This window comes from Sarcophilus harrisii, chromosome 1, assembly GCF_902635505.1.
Source record: "Sarcophilus harrisii chromosome 1, mSarHar1.11, whole genome shotgun sequence".
Classification (NCBI taxonomy): Eukaryota; Metazoa; Chordata; class Mammalia; order Dasyuromorphia; family Dasyuridae; genus Sarcophilus; species Sarcophilus harrisii.
In genome coordinates this window covers 548,300,749-548,310,997 of record NC_045426.1, presented here as the reverse complement: position 1 = coordinate 548,310,997, position 10,249 = coordinate 548,300,749, and positions in this window count along the sequence as shown.

Genomic DNA, 10,249 nt, shown 5'->3' with positions numbered 1-10,249 from the left:
TAATACCGAGGATCTGGTGAGCTCAGGAAGCAGTAAAAGTTTCATGTTTTTCTCCTTAACACATATGAGAAAAGATTAAGATTACTTTATGTAAATTAATTAAAGAGTCTCAGGGAAAGTTAGGGACTGTAAGGGTTTGAACCATGTTTAGATAACATAGTTCTACTGGGAAAATTAAGAGATGCTGCTGAAGTTGGTTTGTATCTTTCTAAAGTCTTTCTTACCACAATGCCTGAAAATAAACTGACCTAGTAATCACAATTGCAATCACATTGTAAATAAAAAGTGCTGAATGAGGAATGCCTAAAATAGTTATTCTATACATGTTTTTACATGTAACTGAGGAAAATAAAAATAAAAAAAAAACAACAACAATTTTTTGCTAGGCTGAAAGACATGGGGCTATGTATTTTCTCCCTCTTTATCACAGGATTCTTTTGTTCTGAATATATACAAATAGTGACTTGGGAAAGCTTGATCAGTCCTAAGAGTGGGTTAGAAACATTTTCTTGAACTCCCTCATTTACTATACCTTCTTTCTGGAATCCCAGGGAAAATTTACTTCAAACATAGAATTGACCTTTATCTAGGGTTTCCCCAAAGGATAGAGTAAAAAGGTCCTTGATTTATACCAGAAATCAATCATGGGATAGGTATTTATTTTTTTCCATGTAAAAGAAATGCTAGATATAAAAGGTTCTCACAAGTATGCATTGATAGAACTTAAACAAACAGCAATAAAAACTATTGTTATATTCTCCTGGGAGTTGAAACTTAAACCTTAAAATGTGAAGTGATTTACAGAAATGATGAACAGGTACTTCATATTTCATTTTGGCGCTGCATTGTCTGCTTTAAAGCTGGAGTTCTATAGTTAGCCAGACTGGAGATAGGGCTCATCATCTGACAGATAAACTATCCCTTCTTCTCCTAATCTGCTTATAGTATCATACTTTATGCCTAAATGTATCCATTTCAACCTTATCTTGGTATTGGGTGTGAAATGTTACTCTATGCCTAATTTCTTTTTCTTTTTCTTCTTTTTTAGGTTAAATATATGCAATCCTTTTAAACATATTTCCATATTTGTCATGTTGTAAAAGAAAAATCAGATCAAAAGGGAAAAAATACAAAAAAGAAAAAACAAAGATGAAAATATTATGGTTCTATAAATACAATGGCACTTTTCACCCCAAGTCTATTGGATTTGTGTTGAAACATCTAATTGCTGAGAAGAACCAAGTCTACAACAGTTGAACATCACATTATCTTGCTGATACTGTAGTACACTATGTTCTCCTAGTTCTGCTTACTTCACTCAGATTCAGTTCATGTAAATCTTTCTAGACTTTTCTGAAACCACCTTTATGTCTAGTTTCTGATACATTTTTTTTCTAGTGTTCCCAGCAATTTTTGTCAAATAGTGAATTGTTATCCCAGAACCTGGAATCTTTGAGTTTACCAAAGTATAGTATAGTTGTTAGTTATTGTGTCTTGTGTCCTTGACCCTATATGCATGATCTACTATTTTTTTTCTTAAGCCAATATCAAATGGTTTTTATGACTGCCACTTTACAATATAGACCACCTTCCTTTGCATTTTTTCCATTAATTTCCTTGCTATTCTTGATCTTTTATTTTTCCAAATGAATTTTATTATTATCTTCTAGCTCTATAAAATTATTTTTTGGTATTTTGATTAGTATGGCACTCAATAAGTAGACCAATTTAGACATGTCAAGAATTGTCATTTTTATTTTGTTAGTTTAGCTTACTATGAACAACTTTTCCCCTCAATTGTTTAGATCTAATTTTATTTGTGTGAAAAGTGTTTTAAAATTGCATTCATATAGTTCCTGAGTTTGTTTTGGCAGTTAGACTCCAATATGTTTTATATTGCCTACAGTTATTTCAAATAAAATTTCTCTTTCTAACTCTTGATGCCGGGCTTTGTTGGTAACATACAAAAATTGTGATGATTTATGTGGGTTTATTTTATATTTTGCAACTTTGCTAAAGTTGTAAATTGTTTCAAGTAATTTTTTAGTTGATTCTCTATGGTTCTCTAATCATTATATCATCTGCAAAGAATGATAGTTTTATTTTCTCATTGCCTGCTCTAATTTCTTCAATTTCTTTTTCTTCTCTTATTGCTAACGCAAACATTTCTAGTACAATGTTGAATAATAGTGGTGATAATGGGCATCCTTGTTTCACTCCTGATTTAAGTGGGAATACTTGTAACTTCTTTCCACTACATATAATGCGGGCTGATGTTTTAAATAGATGCTGCTTATCATACTAAGGAAAACTACAATCATTTCTATGCTTTCTAGTGTTTTAAATAGGAATGAGTGCTGTATTTTGTCAAATGCTTTTTCTTATTTATTTATTTTTTAATTATAGCTTTTTATATACAAAACATATGCATGGGTAATTTTTCAACATTGACCCTTGCAAAAACTTCTGTTTCAACTTTTCCCTTCCTTCCCCCCACCTCTCCCCTAGATGGCAGGTAGTCCCATACATGTTAAATATGTTAAAGTATATGTTAAATACAACATATGTATACCTATCTTGTTGTACAAGGAAGATCGGATTTAGAAAGAAGGTAAAAATAACCTGAGAAGTAAAAACAAAAATGCAAGCAAACATTAAAAGAAAGAATGGAAATGTTATGTTGTGGTCCATACTCATTTCCCAGTGTTCTTTCTCTGGATGTAGCCAGTTCTGTATATTACAGATCAATTGGAACTGATTTGGATCCTCTCATTGTTGAAGATGGCCACGTCTATCAGAATTGATCATCATATAGTACTGTTGTTGAAGTGTATAATGATCTCCTAGTTCTGCTCATTTCACTCAGCATCAGTTCATGTAAGTCTCTCCAGGCCTCTCTGAAATCATCCTGCTGGTCATTTCTTATAGAACAATCATCTTCCATTATATTCATATACTATAATTTACTCAGCCATTTTCCAACTGATGGGCATCCCTCCAATTTCCAGTTTCTAGCCACTATGAAAAAGGCTGCCACAAGCATTTTTGCACATACGGGTCCCTTTCCCTTTTTTAGTATCTCTTTGGGATATAAGTCTAGTAGTAACAATACACAGTTTGATAGTCCTTTAGGCACAGTTCCAAATTGCTTCCAGAATGGTTGGATCCATTCACAACTCCACCAACAATGCATCAGTGTCCCAGTTTTCCCACATCCCCTTCAACATTCATCATTATCCTTTCCTGTCATCTTAGCCAATCTGATAGGTGTGTAGTGGTATCTCAGAGTTGTTTTAATTTGCATGTCAAATGCTTTTTCTACATCTATTGAGATAATTATAAGATTTCTGTTTGTTTTCTTATTGATTTGGTCAATTATGCCAATAGTTTTCTGATATTGAGGATTCATTCTGTGGCCCAAAATGCCCTTTCCATTGTAGGAACTTGACCTGCTATCAGGCTACTCCAAAGAACTCGGGATTTCCAAACTCTTGAACTCACAAAGCTGCCACCAAAAACCTGACACCCATCACAGTATCAATCTGATCACTTATATGTGGACTCAGAAAAGGAAACACAAAGTAGAAAAGGTAGGCAAGTGTTCAAGCTCAAGTTGACCTACTTGAGTTCCCTATCTGTAGTGGTCATGTGTGAGTAGCCCGGGAAAGGAAAAGTGTGGCTTTTCCTTTATTTATCCTTTACAGGAGAGGCTCAAATTGTCCTGACAGGATCTGCAGCCAGGAGGAAAAGGGAAAACTGAAAGCGTATTTACTCTTTGTACAGATTTATTGTGTTAAAAGTTCTTTATGCTTAGTAGCCAATAGGAGGACTCTTTTGTCTTTCCCAAAGTACCCAATCATTTAGAATGGATTCACATGTGTAATCAGAAGCAGACAAAGGCTTTCTTAATCCCAGGGAGCCCAAGCAATGAACCAGCACCCATAGTCAGAAGTGGTTAGAGCAGTTCTGTGTATGTTCTATCCTTATTACATATGGAATGGACTTCAGGTTATCATAATGCATGAAAAACTATGTAGACTCTAAAACGAACTTTTTTTATTATAGCTTTTTATTGACAAAACATATGCATGGGTAATTTTTCAGCATTGACCTTTGCAAAAACTTCTGTTCCAACTTTTCCCCTCCTTCCCTCCACCCCCTCCTCTAGAAGACAGGTAGTCCCATACATGTTAAATATGTTAAAGTATATGTTAAATACAATATAAGTATACATATTTAAATTTTTATTATAGTTTTTTTTTTATTTACAAGACATATGCAGGGTAATTTTTCAGCATTGACAATTGCAAAATCTTTTGTTCCAACTTTTCCCTTCCTTCCCCCCACCCCCTCCCCAGATGGCAGGTAGACCAATCAATACATGTTATATATGTTAAAGTATATGCTAAATACAATATATGTTGTATATTGTGGTCTTGCTACACAAGAAAAATTGGATTTAGAAAGAAGGTTAAAAATAACCTGGGGAGAAAAACAAAAATGCAAGCAAACAATAACAGAAAGAATATAAATGCTATGTTGCTGTCCACACTCACTTCCCAGTGTTCTTTCGCTGTATGTAGCTGATTTTCTTCATTATTGAACAAATGAAACTGATTTGGATTCTCTCTTTGCCAAAGAGTGCCACATCCATCAGAATTGATGCTCATATAGTATTGTTGTGGCCGTGTATAATGATCTCCTGGTTCTGCTCATTTCACTCAGCATCAGTTCATGTAAGTCTAGCCAATCTTCTCTGTATTCATCTTGCTGGTCATTTCTTACAGAACAATAATATTCTATAACATTCATATGCCATAACTTATTCAGCCATTCTCCAATTGTTGGACATCCCTTCAATTTCCAGTTTCTTGTCACTACAAAGGGCTGCCACAAACATTTTGGCACATGTGAGTCACTTTCCCTCCATTTAAGATATCTTTGGGATATAAGCCCAGTATTAACACTGCTGTTTCAAAGGGTATGCACAGTTTGGTAAATTCTTAGGCATGATTCCAAATTGCTCTTCAGAATGGTTGGATCCGTTCACAATTCCACCAACAATGTATCAGTGTCCCAGTTTCCCCACATCCCCTCCAACATTCATCATTATCTTTTCCTGTCATCCTAGCCAATCTGACAGGTGTGTAGTGGTATTTCAGAGTTGTCTTAATTTGCATTTCTCTGATCAATAATGATTTGGAACACCCTTTCATATGAGTAAAAATTGTTTCAATTTCATCATCTGAAAATTTTTCATATCCTTTGACCATTTATCAGTTGAGAATGACTTGATTTCTTATAAATTTGAGTCAATTTTGGAAATGAGGTCTTTATCAGAACCTTTAACTATAAAGACACACAAAGTTGTTTTTAAAGAAATTAGCAGATACTTTCCAATATTACTTTATTTTTCCTACTTTATCTCTATGGTACTTTCCCTTCCTTACCTTCCTCACCACAAATAATAGTAACTGATAGTAGATAATGCTCCCATATTCTCAGGCTCAATTTTTCTAGTTATCTAGTTATCATCTATATCCAGCGGATTCCCAAGTACTATCACATCTTTATACCTTCTTTTCTGCTCCAATGACCACTACCTTAGTTTAGGCCCTTACAACCGTTTCCTCCTAGTGGTTTTTCCAGACAACCTGGTGCCTGGTAGAGACTCTTCTCCTGCCCTCACTCCCAGCCAATCTTGGCTTGCTTCTGCAGGCTGTAGGGTCCCCTAACTAAATAACAAAAGCTCAGTTAGAAGAAACATGAGAGATTATCCAATCTAACTTCTATCTATAAGAGAATTCCTTCTACAACATACCTGATAAGTGGCTGCCCAGTCTTTCTCACAATGCAGCTCAGTTTATTTAAGGAAGACTTTCCCAAATCAAGCCTAGATATGCCTTTCTGAAACTTCCAACTATTACTCCCTGTTCTACTTTCTAGGGCCAAACAGAAATAATCTAATCTGTCCCACAGGTTTTGGTCCCTGGAAGACATCAGTTTCCTCCTAACTCTTCTCTTCTCAGGTTAAATACTTCTACTTCCTTGAACCAATCTTCTTATTGAATAATCTCAAGAACATGGTGAAACATCTCACTTGTTTTCTTTTGGTTGTTCTAAGATGAATAAAATTTCATTATGGACACTCAGAGAGGCAAAGTTTTATCAGCAATGTATGTTTTTCCCATTTAATGACTTCTCTTATTCTAATTGTTAAGATGTTGACTTCATTTGGAGTTTTCTTGGCAAAGATACTGGAATGATTTGACATTTCATTTTTCCTCATTTTACAGATGAGGAAACTGAGGCAACTAGTTTTTTTTTTTTATTTAATAGCCTTTTATTTACAGGTTATATGCATGGGTAACTTTACAGCATTAACAATTGCCAAACCTTTTGTTCCAATTTTTCACCTCTTACCCCCCCACCCCCTCCCCCAGATGGCAGGATGACCAGTAGATGTTAAATATATTAAAATATAAATTAGATACACAATAAGTATACATGACCAAACTGTTATTTTGCTGTACAAAAAGAATCAGACTCTGAAATATTGTACAATTAGCTTGTGAAGGAAATCAAAAATGCAGGTGGGCATAAATATAGGGATTGGGAATTCAATGTAATGGTTTTTAGTCATCACCCAGAGTTCTTTCTCTGGGTGTAGCTGGTTCAGTTCATTACTGCTCCATTGGAAATGATTTGGTTGATCTCCTTGCTAAGGATGGTGAGGCAACTAGTGTTAAGTAACTTGCCCAGGATCACACAGTTATTAAGTGTTTAAGGCTAGATTTGAACTCAGGAAGATGAGTCTTCCTGACTCTAGGTCTAGTGTTCTATCCATTGTATCAATTACCTATCTTTTTATTCTAGTAGCATTGATAAGTCTCATATATACTATGATCCATCCAAACTCATCTTCTCACTATTCCTCATATATGACACTCCATCTTCTGTTTCTGCGATGTTTTATTGGTTGCCCTTCATGCTTGCAATAAGATCTCTTCTAACATCTTCCTCTTAGAAATCTTAACTAAAAGACTGCCTTCTACATGAAGTCTTTTCTGATTGTCTTCTGGTTCTAAGTCTTTCTCCCCATAAATTACTTAGTATTTATCTTGTATGTACCTTTACATGTACATATGGTTTCCCATAGCTAGATTATAAACTCGAGTTTTTTTAAAATTTTTGTCTTTTTTTTTTAATCTCCTGTGCCTACCTCAAAGCTTGGCACATAGTATGTACTTAATTTTTAAATTTATTAATATTTATTAATTTATTAATATAATTGATTGAATTTTCATCTTTATTCCTATTTTAATCCTTTTGCGAATTATCCTGTTTTTGTTTTTTTTGCTGTTGATCTAATATAATGTTTGGATGTTCTACAGAATTCATTGCCTTAGATATCTTTTGGTTAAGCCTGGCAGAGACTCTTCTCCTGCCCTCACTCCCAGCCAATCTTGGCTTGCTTCTGCAGGCTGTAGGGTCCCCTAACTAAATAACAAAAGCTCAGTTAGAAGAAACATGAGAGATTATCCAATCTAACTTCTATCTACAAGAGAATTCCTTCTACAACACAGAATCACTTTCCTTGACTTTGTAGTATTTGTTTTTAATTGACTCTGTTTACTTATTTTCCCTTTTTAGAATCCAACTTACTGCTAGTTTATCTGTGATGTCATTCCTATGATATATTCCTTTAAAAAACCTTATTCTGTTTATTTTTATTCTTTACTACTTTTGGCACATTGGTAGCTATTTTGAGATAGTGGGTATGGATTAAGATTAGACCTAATCATTCACTCATCCATTTTGCTCAAAATACCCATTTCTCCCCCCAATGTTCTTGTTTATTTGGTGCTTTTTTTTTTTTTTAAAGCTATTTGGGGCTGTCATGACTGGTGATGAGCCAATCCTGAGCTTATGGCCTGTCTCTTGATTTTCTTGCCACAAGTTCTTTTCCTTCCATTCCAAATAACACTGTACCTTACTGATTCTCTCTCTATCCCACAGCTGTTTCATTTCATCTTATCCAGACCATAAAGGCTAGGTGAGTTCAACAATCTCCCTTGTAAAAGATGGAGAGTTGTCCTTTTAGGTTTCTGTTGTGGTGTGATTACAAGGGGAAAATACCACTATAATCATGGGGAACTTGGAATATGCACTTGGTACTTTTGTTTTGTCTTTTTTTGCTTTGGAAAATTTCTTATTGTTATGAGGTGGTGAGTATGTGGAAGATATGTTCCTGGGGCAACCTCATATTCAGCTTTGTTTTATTTAGTACCATTTCCACTTCATGTAGCATACAATGAAATGTTTGAATCAAAATATGGTGATTTGGTTTGTTATAGAAATTTCCATACCTTTTTTTTCCATTTCTTCCTATTCTAATTAGTTGCAAATATTTCAGCTTCACATTCAAGGCCTCTATAACCTCTTAACCTATTTCTCTAAATTAATTTTACACAAAATTGGAAATGTACTAATGCATTGTTGGTGGAGTTTTAAACTGATCAGTTATTCTGGTGAGCAGTTTAAAACTACATATCCTCTGATGCAGTAATACGACTACTAGACTACTACTAGGTCTGTATTCCAAAGAAATCATTAAAAAGGGAAAGGTACTTATATGTACAAAAATATTTATAGCAGCTCTTTTTGTGGTAGCAAAGAATTGGAAATTGAACAAATCATTGGGGAAATGACTGAACAAGTTGTGGTATATAAATGTAATGGAATACTTTTGTACTGTAAGAAATGATGAGCAGACTGACCACAAAAACCTGGAAAGACTTACATGAACTGATGCTGAGTGAATTGAACAGAACCAGGAGAAAGTTGCATACAGAAATATCAGCATTGTATGATGAAAAACTATGATTGACCTGGCTTTTCTCAGCAAAAGAATGATCCTAGATATTCCAAAAGAATCATGACATGATAGTAAAATGCTATTCAAACCCAGAGAAAGAAAGAGACTGACTATAGATAGAAGCATAGTATTTTCACTTCTTTTGGTAGCTTTTTCTTTTTGTTCTCTTTCTTCTTTTATAACATGACTAATATGGAAATATGTTTACATCTATAACTTTTATCAGATTGCTTGCTGTCTTAGGGAAGGGGAATTGGAGGGAGAAAAATTTTGGAAATCAAAATCTCATAAAAAATGAATGCTGAAAACTACATGTAATTGGAAAAAAATATAATACTTTTTACACAAAAATAAAGTGTGCATGGTGATGAGGGGATAAGAAAAATAGTAAATATAAGAAAATAAGAAATAACTGCATTGATCCATTTGGGACAAATAAATAAAAGCCCCTGTTCTCAGGTGCACTCCCAGAGTTTCTCCTTTAGACAGAAATAAATAGTATCCAAGGTTCAATTGTGTGCACAACACATGAATCTTTGATGGCTAGAATTCTTACAACAGAAAAGGAGCCATGATTGGAAATCTATCAGGATATTTATGATAAGAAACTCTTCAATGCTTTTTGGTAGACTGAGGGATTTGTACCTAGAGGTGGATAGGACATAAAGGTTGGGTGGATCACTTTGGACGTGAGAAGATTAAAATATGGTAGGGGTAAGGTGGAGTGTGTCCTAAGGGGATTTGGATTCTGTTATACCAATAGCTGGGCAGCTGTAATTGGCTGATGTAAGTTTTATATATTTGTACATTTGGGGTGGTTTCTCTAACTTTTCACATCTTGAATTTCTTCTTATTTACTTTAGTTCTGCTTTGCTCATAAGGCACAGCATCTTCTCTGATGAGGGCATGCCGTGCTGGATGGTCCTTACCAGTGTCTCCCATGCCCTGCAATCAGTTCCAAAGTTCTTAAGAGAGACCTTGAGAGTGCCCTTATCGCTTTTTCTGACCACCTTGTGAGCACTTGCCCTGTGTGTTCTCCATAAAATAATTTTTGGCAAGCAAGCATACTAGGAAAATTAGGCTAAAAAAGACAAAAAACACAATGTAATTCTTTTATTCAACACTGGTGAGGAAAATTTGCAAGCTTTCGTTTTTCCTCTCCTAACAGATCCTTACTTAAATCAAGGTGGAAGAGACATTGAAAAGGTACTTTTGATTTTGGCTGATGTGCTTCCTTCTGTTTTTCTTCTCGAAACTTTTTACCCAAACTAGTTCCAATTATGGAACATCTTTGACTCATCAGTGGTGACTTGTTCTCAACTATTTTCTAATCTCTACTTTTCTAGTATTAATATTTTAAGAAATTCCCGT